Source organism: Chaetodon auriga, chromosome 18 (assembly GCF_051107435.1).
Source record: "Chaetodon auriga isolate fChaAug3 chromosome 18, fChaAug3.hap1, whole genome shotgun sequence".
In the NCBI taxonomy this organism is placed as follows: domain Eukaryota; kingdom Metazoa; phylum Chordata; class Actinopteri; order Chaetodontiformes; family Chaetodontidae; genus Chaetodon; species Chaetodon auriga.
In genome coordinates, this window is record NC_135091.1 from 22,891,874 (window position 1) to 22,904,861 (window position 12,988).

At 43.1% G+C, this 12,988-nt stretch overlaps 1 pseudogene; it reads right to left on the minus strand.

The window, feature by feature from the left end:
* Nucleotides 1-8,516: 8,516 nt before the first annotated feature.
* LOC143336735 (uncharacterized) lies at nt 8,517-9,400 on the minus strand (annotated as a pseudogene).
* Nucleotides 9,401-12,988: the final 3,588 nt, after the last annotated feature.

Consider the following 12,988-nt stretch of genomic DNA (forward strand, 5'->3'; position numbering starts at 1 on the left):
ACACTATTTGTTACATGCTGTGTCCTACTGTACTGTTGTTGCGGTGGCAAATTTAGCAGAGTTTAAAAAAAAGTTAGTTTTCTCCGAGGTACACTTGAACACAACACATCCCCATCTCCCTCTGTCGCTCCTCATTACTGCCAGCATAACGTTTTAAGTTTGTTTATCTGGAAACTAAATCTGTTAAAACAACGGGGAACAACGGTCGCCATGAAAGTGTATCCCTCAGAGGAAAATGATTCAGGAGAGTGTAGTTCACTGAGTGATTTATATGGCAAGCCGTTCCTGCCAGAAATACGCCACATTCAGTCGCGTTTCAACTTCATTACGGCGTAAAAAACAGCGTTCTTTTTGCGCATTACGGTGTAAAAAACGGCGTAAAATCTGAAAAAACGGCGTTTTTTTACGCCGTAATGAAGTTGAAACGTGACTGAATGTGGCGTATTTCTGGCAGGAACAGCTTGCCATGGATTCATGCGTCGGTGACGCGGCGCAGTCGGCGCGCGCGGTCCCTCCCTCAAGCGATTCGTTCGTTTCTCAGTTCAGTTGAACTGTCAGCAGCACCGCCTGCTGACAGTTCGTTCGTCAAGTGATTCGTTCCTCTCTCAGTTCAGTTGAACTGTCAGCAGCGCCGCCTGCTGACAGTTCGTTCGTCAAGTGATTCGTTCGTCTCTCAGTTCAGTTGAACTGTCAGCAGCACCGCCTGCTGACAGTTCGTTCGTCAAGTGATTCGTTCATTTCTCAGTTCAGTTGAACTGCTGACAGTTCGTTCGTCAGCAGGCGGCGCTGCAGGCAGGCGGCGCAGCTGGCAGTTCAAGTGAACTGAGAAACGAACGAATCACTTGAGGAAGTGATGCAGTTCAGTACGTTCACTTAAAAGATTCGTTCTTTTGAACGAAACGTTCGCGAACGAGACAACACTAGTGCTCATGCCCCCTCTGACTTCTCTGCTGTCTGTCCTGGATGACAACCATCAATCACTCCCAACTCCCCCCCTCCTTCTCCTTCTCCTCCTTCTTCCCTCTTCACACCTCCTCAGACTGCCAGATTGACTTTACTCCCCAACCTGAGGACTACACAGGTCCCTTACCTGTCACCTCCACAGTGTGCTTCACTGCTGACCAGGTGAGAAGACAACTGATGAGACTCCACTCGAACAAGGCTCCAGGCCCTGATGGTGTCAGCCCCACGGTGCTCAAAGCCTGTGCCCCCCAGCTGTGTGGAGTTCTTCACCATGTCTTCAACATGAGCCTAAGTCTCCAGAGGGTCCCCATGCTGTGGAAGACGTTGTGCCTCGTTCCTGTGCCAAAGACATCACGGCCCAGGGACTCAAAGGACTACAGACCTGTGGCACTTACCTCCCACATTATGAAGACCCTGGAGAGACTCATCCTGGAGCAGCTCCGGTCCATGGTCAAGCCACTCTTGGACCCCCTTCAGTTCGCGTATCAGCCCCGACTTGGACTTGAGGACGCCATCATCTACCTGCTCAACCTGTTTCCATCCAGGGCATCAGTGTGGACATTGTGGAGGACTACAAGTATCTGGGGGTACATATTGACAATAAACTGGACTGGGCAAAGAACACTGACGCTCTCTACAGGACGGGCCAGGGTTGTCTCTATTTTCTGAGGCGACTGAGGATCCTTCAACATCTGCTGGACTATGCTCAGGATTTTCTATGGGTCTGTGGTTGCTAGTGCTATTCTCTATGCTGTTGTGGGCTGGGGCAGCAGGCTGAGGACGGCAACAGACTCAACAAACTGATCCGCAAGGCCAGTGACGTTGTGGGTATGGAGTGTGACTCTGACGGTGGTGTCAGAGAGGAGGATGCTGACTAAGCTACGGACTATCTTGGATAATGTCTCACACCCACGTCATGACGTGCTGGTCAGGCACAAGAGTTCTTTCAGTGAGAGACTCATCCCACCAAAATGCAAGAATGAATGCTGCAGGAAATCATTCCTGCCTGTGGTCATCAAACTGTACAACTCCTCGCTCTGAATGGCCCTTATCTCAGTTTATATATTTGTTTAGTTATCTGTATATATATTCTGTATATATATTTTGTTATATAAATATATATATATATATTTTCTCTTTTAATTGCAATTACATGTTTACATGTTTATCTCTTCTTTCTCTTCTATATCTCTTCTATCTCTTCTTCATCTGTTCTATTTCCTCTATTCTTTTTAGGAGCACTGTTCCAAAAACAATATCTCCCGGGATCAATAAAGTATATCTGATTCTGATTCTGATTCTGATTATCTCGGCAAAGGAGAAGTGCTCACTAACACAGATTTAGGCAGATTTGTGAACAATATTTGAGAGAAATGGTCTTGATGTGTATAAAGAAGAAAATGTTTTAGACCTTTGAGTTCAGCTCATGAAAAATGGGAGCAAAAACAAAAGTGTTGCATTTATATTTTTGTTCAGTGTAGAGTGTTCTTCTTCCAGTATAACTTCTTTAACTCATCTGTTATCCACGGTTTTCCCTTAGAGGAATTGTTTCTAGATTTTGAGGTTAATAATGGAAAGGAAGTATCTAGAGCCGAATTGCAGAGAAGTAGAAATAAATGGTAAGCTTTGTTTACCTCTTGCAGCATGAGAACGTCATCCCATGATGTAGAACTAATGACTGACCTAAATGATTCTAAGTTCTTTCTGGAAAATTTACAGTATTTAATTGGTTCATTCATAGCGGTATAAAATTTAGTCTTAGAGGATTGAATAATAATGGATAATTTGGAAAATGGGAAGATGATCTGAGACATCACACATTAAAAGACCTGCCGTGACCTCAAAATCCAGAGAATTGAACAAAATATTATCAATAAGTGTAGCAGATGAAAGATGAAAGAATAAAGTGCATTTAGGAAGTCTGATGTTGAAGTAATATCACCTTTGATTAAATTACTATTGAAATCACCAAGTAAAACACATAATTTGGATTCCTTATTTATGATTTCTAGGGTGGAATGAAGTGTATCTATAAATGTGATAATGTCTGAATCAGGAGGTCTATAAATACAACCAATCAAAATGCTTTTCCCATTAAATTGCAGACATGATGGAATTTCTATAAATAAAGACTCCACTATTGCAGTGTTGAAGTCGACACTCTTTCCTGGGGATGAAATTGAAAGTGTTCGAGACATATAGAGAGACGCCCCCTCCTCTTCTTTTTTTTTCTACAGGAGTGAATTGCGTTATATGGCGGCAGGGGGCATAGGCTCAGGATGTCAACATTCAACCATGTCTCTGAAAAAGCCATGGCTGAGAATGAATTGGTCAAAGTTGATAAAAAGGTTTTCAATTCATTATAGTTTTTGGAAAAACTACAAATATTTAGATGGAAGGTGGAAAAAGCATTTAAATCTGGGTTGGTATATAAAAGAGTGTGAAACAAGTTATTCAACTGAACTTCAGAAAAATAATTACAAGAATTCAAACTAATCAGGTTGGTGTCAGGATTAAAGGAAGTGTCATAAATGCCATCATTGTCTGTGCTCAGCTTAAACGGGTTGAAAACAAGAGTCAAGATTAGAGGGGACAGCTGTCCCTGTTTTTATGGTGAGTAGGCTACGCGGTCCTCATGGCGTTGCATTGTTGCGGTAAACATCATTTAAACTGGTCTACATCTCTCACCACCATCACCCTTTCTTCCTCTGATGTTGCTAAATTTGTCCGGATGAAAACTTTGCCATTTCTTATCCAGGTCGCTTTGATCTTTTTGTCCCTTCTGAGTAGCCATGGTATTTTAGCAATGTCGCTGTTCTTCATGAGATGCTCATTCACGTACACATCCATCGCCCATAGCTTAAACACCTGCAGTAATCCAACCTTGTGTTTCCGATTAACAAAGTGAAGATTGCGGGTGGCTGTATCGTGTTGGTAAACCGGGGGAGTGTGTGGCAGGCCGAGATCTGATGGCTGTGAATGGGAATATCCTTACTACCGAGGAATTGGATAACCTGCGATTCAAGGGTCTCCGTCTCGGTAAGTGAAGGGTCTTCATTATCCGCATTGCAGGCAGCCATAACTCTGGAATAGGATCGATGGTTGGTTTTCAGACCGGAGATAATAACATCTTCCATGCGAGAGTATTGTTCAGCGTCATCCAGTCACTCTTCCAGCTGATAAGCGCATCTTTCTTTTTGAGCTTATTTTTGAAGCCGGACACCTGAATTTGGAGATGAAACACCTGAGCTTGAGTTTCAGGATCTCTGTTTGCTGTGTTGCGATTTTGCCAATTTTCTGCTGGAGTTTGGCTAACGTCTTCTTAATATCATCCATCTCAACCAAGACCTAAGGTGAAAAAGGTGAAAAGACAGCCGCCACGTCTACCTGCTGTGGATTAGACTCCTTTCAGAGACAGAGGCTTGTAGCGTATCGCTTTCAGTCAGCGCCATGTTCTGAAAATCCACTTAGTCCTCTTTGTATCTTAGCTAGCTACTTAGCTAAGTGACCAACAACCACAGTGGTGCTGGAGTCAGGCGCAATGCCATCCATAACTGCTATGTCATCAGAAAGTGAGTTTCTAAGATGTTTAGGGCCTAGTGCTATAACTTCAGTTCTGTCCAAGTTTAGCATCAGAAAATTGCAGGTCATCCAGGTCTTTATATCCTGAAGACATGCTTGTAGTCTAGTTAGGTGATTGGTTTCCTCTAGTTTCATTGATATATATATAGCTGGGTATCATCTGCATAGCAATGAAAATTTATTGAGTGCTTCCTGATAATGTTCCCTAAAGGAAGCATATATAAGGTGATTAGAATTGGTCCAAGCACAGAACCCTGCGGAACTCCGTAGCTGACTTTAGCGAGCACAGAGTCGTCATTAACATGTACAAACTGAGAGCGATCTGAAAAAAAGGATTTAAACCAACTTAGCACAGTTCCCTGAATGGCAATGAAGTGTTCCAGTCTCTGCAAGTCCTTTATCTGATGCAATTAGAAGGCCATTTGTAACTTTAACCAGTGCTGTCTCTGTGCTATGATGCACTCTAAATCCTGATTGGAAATCCTCAAACTACTGTTGTGTAGAAAGTCGCACAGCTCATTAGCAACTGCTTTCTCAATAATTTTTGAGAGAAAGGGAAGGTTCATTATCAGTCTATAGTTGGCTAAAATCCCTGGATCAAGAAAAGCCTTTTTAAGCAGAGGTTTTATTACAGCTACTTTAAAGGACTGTGGTACGTAGCTTATTGATAAAGACAGATTGATCATGTCTAATACGGAAGAGTCAATTAAAAGTAAAACTTCTTTAAGCAGCTTAGTTGGGATGGGGTCTAGAATGCAGGTTGATGATTTTATGATTTTTTTTATGATGAAATTATTGAGTTGGTGAAGTTCGACAGGTGATAAACAGTCTAAAACACGTTTAATAACAGTTTCAGGTGACAGGTTTAATAACAGTTTCTACAGTTTCTGTGTTTGAAGACAAACCAGTACCTGTTGACTGCAGGAGCTGATAAATTCTGTCTCTAATAGCAAGAATTTTATCATTAAAGAAGCTGATGAAGTCATTACTGTTCAGACCTAAAGGAATACATGGTTCAACAGAATTATGGTTCCCTGTCAGCCTGGCTACAGTGCTGAAGAGAAACCTGGGATTGCACTTATTTTCCTCTATTAGTGCAGAGTAATAAGCTGCCCTGGCACTGTGGAGGGCTTTCCTGTATATTTTAAGACTGTCCTGCCAGGCGAACCGAAATTCTTCCAAATTGGTAGAATGCCATTTTGTTTCTAATTTCCGTGAAGTTTACTTTAATTTGCGGGTTTGTGGGGTATACCATGGAGCTAACCTCCTCTGTTTTATTATCTTCTTTTTTAGGAGGGCAACAGAGTCAAGTGTCATATGCAATGAACCTGTAGCATTATCAACCAGTCAATTTGGGAGGGACTAAGGTTAGCATAGCAGTCCTCTGTTGTATTGAGACCAGGGCTCTAAATTAACTTTTTTCATCACCAGCCAATGTGGCTGGTGACCTTCTAAAGTTACCAGCCAATCAGAATTTCCACTAGCCAAATTTTTTCCCGGTGAAAATAAGAGAGATTATGAGTGCCACTGAATGCATTTGATCATTTTATTTACATTGTTGGCATGAAAAATGCACAGAAAGTACAACACATGAAACAAAATATACACAGAAAGTGCAAACATTTAATTTATACAAACAAAAAATGCTGTCAGATTTATTATTTTCTAAAAGACATTTTTCCAGTATTTAGTATCATTACATTCCAAGTAACAGCCATGACTTAAACACTTGCAAAAAATTGCATTGGTAATAAATTGAATTATGTATGTACAACTAGAAAACACAAATAGTGCAGCAGTCAGTATTGCAGTCCCTCTGTAAAATAAAATAAAATGAAAATAATAAAATAAAATAAAATAATAAACCACCCCCACCACTAACATTTCATTTCCTCAGAATCAAATGTCTTCAGAGCTCTCTGGAGAACTAATGTCTCCATCCTTAGGCTCTCCTGATGACTTCGGGCACTCTCATGGTCCTTTACTGCCTCGACTTTAAAATTATTAGTCCCCACCACAAAATTATTCGTCTTGTTTTTTTCTTTCGTGTACATGCGGCAATCCTTACAAAACATGACGGCATTTTCGTGATCAAACACAAGCCATTCACGACCTGTCAGCCATTTAGCATTAAACTTTCTTTTCTTCGTTTCGCACGCTTTGTCAACATTCTCATCCCCTGCCTCCTTCCTCTTCTCGCCCCCAGACGTCTGTCCCAACCACCGCAGCATTTAGTTTAACTTTACTTTTTACTTTTAGCTAGCTCAGTCTCCTTCTTTACAGTTTATTCGCCACCGTTCATTCTTCTTCTTCTTCTTTGTGTTTGCGTTTCCGTGGTTTCTCGCGCCGGTTGCACTACAGACTGTAGTGTGCCTGCGCACAGCCAATGGGTGTCTTGTACGGCATCACGTAGCATTACGACAGTGTTCATGGGAAATGTGGGACGGACTGTCAGGGGGACAAATGACCAAGAACTGTAGAGCGGCTCTGACTGACATGATTGCCTAATGCATTACCGGCCAAATTGGCTAGTAAGTTTTTATTTACACCCGCCAATATGAATTTTAACCCACATTTGGCGGGTTGGCGGGTGTTAATTTAGAACCCTGATTGAGACATTGCATTGAATTAAATGCTACAGCAGGCGGAGCTGTCTCTTTGCAAGTGAGACACTAATTAAAGACAATGACATACAACTGGGAAACGCCAGGTAGAGAGCAGAGGTGTCAAAAAGGGATGATCATTTCTGTGATGGAGGCTGTACACGCGCTTTTGTCTGTCTGGTGGCTGGCAGCCCTTTGGGCTTGGGAGGGGAGTCCACAGCTGGTTAGGGTTGCTGGCGTGAAGAAAGTAAGGCAGGGGAGCCATTCCTATGATGAGGGGATGCTAGTTGCCTCCTTTAGATAGTGGGGTTGCTGGTCGATGCCTTTCATAAGCCGTTGCCAGAAGCACTTCCACATCAGTGCTGCTGCTGTTGGCTCCAGAGTGGAGTCCTGTCTGTCCGCGCCGTCCGACGAAGTGCACACTTCCACATCGGCGCTGCTGCTGTTGGCTCCAGAGCGAAGTCCTGTCTGCCTGCGCCGCCCGACGAAGTGCTGTTCCCCTGGGGAGTCGGATGGTGCATTAAGCGAAGACCCCGGGGGGTCCTCGCCAATGGGCGAGCTGAGTATTCATTTGTGTTTTGTGTCCCTGTCTTATTATTGTAGTTGTGTCTTATTTGTTAGGTTACTTTAGTTTATTTGTGTTACTAATTTATTTTAAACTGCGTGGGGAGTTGGCAGGCTGAATCGGGGGAACGGGTGAATGACAACCTTGGCGGGATTAATAGGGGCAGTAGCTCCAGCGTGTATTGTGTGCTGTGTAATGGAAGCGTGCAGTGGCGTGCTGTGATTTAAACCTGAGTGCTATGTATTTAATGCTAGTCCAGTTTCTATCTAGCTCTTTATGGTGTGGGGTGAGCTCTGTAGCCTGACTTGTAATTCCCCTCCTGGCTATCTGTTGCCTGTCTGTGTCTTATAGCCACTGCATTCCTGCGCCCTAATTTATTAACTATTTTAAGAAGATTAACAAAGCATATATTTTTTATGAGTGAGTATTAATATAGCTCGGAGGAGTAGCTTCATTTAGGTCAACTCTTCATGACACAGCCAGGTTTCAGTTAGACAAAATAAATCAATATTATCGTCTGATATTAACTCATTTACTAAAACAGCTTTAGAGGACAGAGATCTGATGTTAAGGAGTCCACATTTAATTCTCCTATGTTGTTGTACTATTGTAGTGGTTGTTCTAATTTTTAACAGATTTTTATGTTTAACTCCTCTGTACTTTTGGTTTACTTAGTTTACGTGGTTGGGGGGGCAGACATAGTCTCTATGGAGTGTTGGGTGGGTAACTGCTCTAATGGAAGCCAAGAGAAGCGGACTGCAGCAAGGACTGCAGCTCAGCCTCCTGGTCTCAACTCTGAGTTGTCAGGGGTTTGGTTCATAAATAAAATTGGTCAGATTTCTAGAGATGAGAGCTGCTCCGTCCAAAGTGGGATGAATGCCTTCCCTACAAATCAGACCAGGTCTTCCCCAGAAAGTCTGCCAATTATCAGTGAAGCCCACACAGTTTGCTGGACACCACCTCGACAGCCAGCGACTGAATGATGACATGTAGCTAAACATGTCATCACGATCATCACGGTCAGATTTGGCAGAGGTCCAGAGAAAACTATTGAGTCTGATATTGTCTTTGCATATGTACACACCGATTCCGCATTCATTTTAGTGACCTCCAATTGGCATGGGTGTCATTACCGCCGACGTGAATAACAACAACAATTACTGTATTTATGCTTATCCTTAGCCAGCAGTTTCAAATTTGATTCGACGTCACCCACTCTGGCCCCCGGCAGGCATTTGACTATGGTCGCTGGTGTTGCTAACTTCACATTTCTCAAAATGGAGCTGCCAATAATCAGAGTTGGTTTCTCAACGGGTGTGTCGCGTATCATGTTGTGGTTGATGGTGATGGGCTTCAGCCTGGGACTATGCTTCCTTCAAACAGTCACCCGGCCTCCCTGGTTTCCCACCTGCTCAGGAGCTGTTGAGGGACGGCTAGCCGGAGCTGCACTTGGTCGATCCACACCGGCTACGGGGGCCTGGCTAACTACAGCTAAAGGTTTGGTTTCCATGGTGCAGAGCCATACTTCCAATTCACTAAGTCTCACCTCCAACTTACCAAATAAACTACATTTATTACACGTACCACTATCACTAAAGGAGGCAGAGGAGTAGCTAAACATCTGACACACCAAGCAGGAGAGAGCTGGACAGGGACAGAGAGAAGCCATTGCTAGCTGCTAGGCTAAACTGGTGTAGCTAGCAGAGCAGACAAGCGTGTAGATGAAAAAAATTAATGGTTGCTAAATAGATAGATTTATGGGTGCTTGAGCAGAACTAATGTTACTTCAAATAGCGGGTAATAAGCCACTGTAACCAAGCACAGAGCAAATTACACTCAGACAAGCAAGAGTGACAGACGTACGCTACTACTAATGCAGCTACTACTAATGCAGCTACCAGAAACAGGAAGTGAAATGATACGCTTACCTCAGCACGTCAGCACGAATTACATACACTGTCCTGCCCCCATAAAATACTGACAAGGGCCCCATGTGTATTAATCTGCCACTGAAAATAGTCCCCAACAAATGAATTTTCTCCTATTTGAGTAAGGTTTATCAAAAACTAGTGACCAGGGGCCTCATTTATAAAACATTGCGTAGAATCCATACTAAAAGTGTGCGTACGCCCAAAAGCTGAAAATGGCGTACGCCAAAAAATATTCGGATTTATAAAACCGTGCGTACTCACACCTGCACGCAATTTTCCCTTTATAAATCACACTCCACCTGGAAGATTGCGCAGGTGGATTCACCTCACATCCCGAACCCGACACACCCACATTTTACCATGAATGGTCAATGCAAAGTACCTCATGAATGGCTTTGCATATAAATATGCCTGCTAATCAATGGCATTTTACGTTCGATCATGGCAGAGAAAAGAAAAAGAAATTTTACGGAGACTGAAATCGAGGTGCTTGTGGGTGAGGCGGAGGCCAGAAAGGATATTTTGTTTGGTGGTCACAGTAGTGGCGTCGCGAATTAAATTTAAAAAAAAAAAAGAGTGGCAGCACGTCGTCACCGCAGTGAATAGTTCCAGTGCCACAGAGCGATGTGTGGCAGAAATTACAGATCCCTACACTACTGTGCGTCAGGATGAATGAGTCATGTGCTGACCCAGGCCACCGTGCCACTACATTTCCCAAGATCATGTCCGAGGTACAAATAATTTGTACATTGAGTGAATGCACATTTTTTCGGTTCACATAAGCAAATTCATTTTCACTCGGAGCCCTTATAGCAATGTGAGTGCAGTCAATTGCGTCGATTATATTTGGTAAACCGGACATTACTGCAAATTGCCTTTTAATGTTGGCCTGTTCACCCACAGTGTAAGGAAACCTGATTTATCGACGGGTCATTTTTATAATGCCATCCAAAACGGCTGGCATTATGGCGCTGAGGGATCGCTGCGATATCCCAGACCTAAGGACATAATTTAACTGAATTATATCATACCCAAAAGGGGCTTTAGACAGACAAAGTAACATTATATAATATTAATCATATCAAACACTTACCTGTCGGCTAATTCCCACTGAAAGGAGCCAGTCGCCAGAAACCCCAGAGTGGTCAGCACCTGGATATGCGCCGGGATAGCGCGGTTCCGGCGGGTGAGTCTATCTAACACTGGGCCCAGTTCAGCACATAGATCCAAGAGCACCGCTCTAGGGAATCTAAATCGGCTTATTAGCCAGTCATCATCATGGGCCAGGGAATCTCCGTGGTCCCTAAAATTTCTCTCCATCCTCCTACCATTTGCGTGATCTTCCAGCAGTGCCAGCGCATCCATTGTGCAGCATTACGCACGAGTGTCACCGCACTATTTATATGCTTACTCAGCAAATTGAATGATTGTTACACACCTTGTCACAATTAATACTAATCCATCAGTGCCATCCACTGTATCATTTGAAGATGGAAGTATGATATATGAACATTGTGCATACAGTAGTAGGCCTAACGGCTCACTAAAGGAACACATCTATAACACTGCAGACTTGGGTGTTTATGATTACGCGAGTCTATAAGTCTGATATGTGATGACAGTAAATGTATGAGATCAATCTGGCTTCAATTCACCACCTCACCATCTGCACCGCCAGTTTCCCCGTCTCCAAAATGTTCGTACGCAAGCATCAAAGTTGGCGTACCGGTGCGCACATTCTCACGCTAAGTTTATTTTTATAAATCACAACCTTTGCATAGGAAGTTGCGTACGCAACTTTCAAGCCCCGTTTTGTGCGTAAGCAAGTTTTATAAATGAGGCCCCAGCTGTTTTAGGAAATGACTGAGCGTTTTTTTGTTTGTTTGTTCATTTTTGCTTGTTTGTTTTCAAAATTAGATATTTGTGAGGTGTTTTTAAGGGTTTACTTCTTCAATCAGAATCATTGGGCTTGGGGCTGAGAGCAACAGACAGGGCAGATGTGGAGATCTGCAGTCTCCCCTCATTTTCCCCATTAAGCTCCTGTGTTTCGCCTCTCCTTTTGTCTCCTGTCTGTCTCCTGTTTGTCAAGTCTGAGTCTGTGTCACTGCAGGGTGTAGCCGACAGGTAGGGCACCATGTTTTCAGACAGTATTCATCAAATTGTCTGCCTTCCTGCGTAGTAACGGCCATGACTAAGAAAATTGCTATGGAAATTTCGGAAAATTCCAACGGAAATTCAAATTCATGCTTTGCTTGATTTAGATTGTCAGTCCAGATTAAAATCACATCAATAACTGTGGAATATGTGATAGTCCAAAACATCCTAAAAGATACATATTTAAGATGGGAGATATATTGACAAAATGAAATATATTGACAAAATGTGCGATGTAATGTTCTTTCTACTGCCAGAGATTGTTTGTAAAAGAGGTGTTTGGAAGCATTGAAATGTCACTGAAACACAATTGCAGCTCAAAGTGGATAGGCATGTTCATTTGGTTTATTAGTGCAAGAATATACTTAGAGTCCACCCAGATATCACTGACATCTGATGCACAATATATACTTAAGTGCACTTTTGGTCTGGGGCTGTTTTTCATGGTTTTTGCTGGGACTGAAAAATTCCAATTCAGAGACCACATGAACGTTAGTTTACCTGTAACAAGGAATTCTGCTCAGCCAGTGAAAGTGGCAGTTTAATGTCTTGTGGTTCTGGAGGAGTTATGTCAAGTCTGAGACTTGCAATTACAATTAAAATTGATAAGAAAGCCTGTGTTACGAGGGAAGTGTGGAGTTTTTCCACTTTTGTCATATTTTTATACTTTTGACTGCTACCAACAGTCTGGATGAGTACACGGAGGCTGTGACGTCCTACATCAGCTTCTGTGAGGACTGCTATGTTCCATCACGCACCAGGGTGAGTTACAACAATAACAAACCCTGGTTCACAGCCCAACTCAGGCAGCTAAGGTTGGCAAAGGAAGAGGCTTTCAGGAGCGGGGACAAAGACAGATACAAAGAGTTGAAGTATAAGTTTAGCAAGGTGGTGAAAGAGGCTAAACGACTGTACTCTGAGAAGCTCCAACACCAATTCTCAGCTAACAACTCTGCATCTGTCTGGAAAGGGCTCAGGCAGATCACAAACTACAAGCCTAAAGCCCCCCACTCCATCAACGATCGACGCCTAGCCAACGACCTGAACCAGTTCTACTGCCGCTTTGAAAGACAAAGGGACAGTCCAGCAACCATCCCCCACGACATCTCACAACAGCTCCAGCTCCAGTCACCTCCACCAACGCCCACCTTAAAGGCCGTCCCAGCCTGCTTCAAGTCTTCAATCATCAT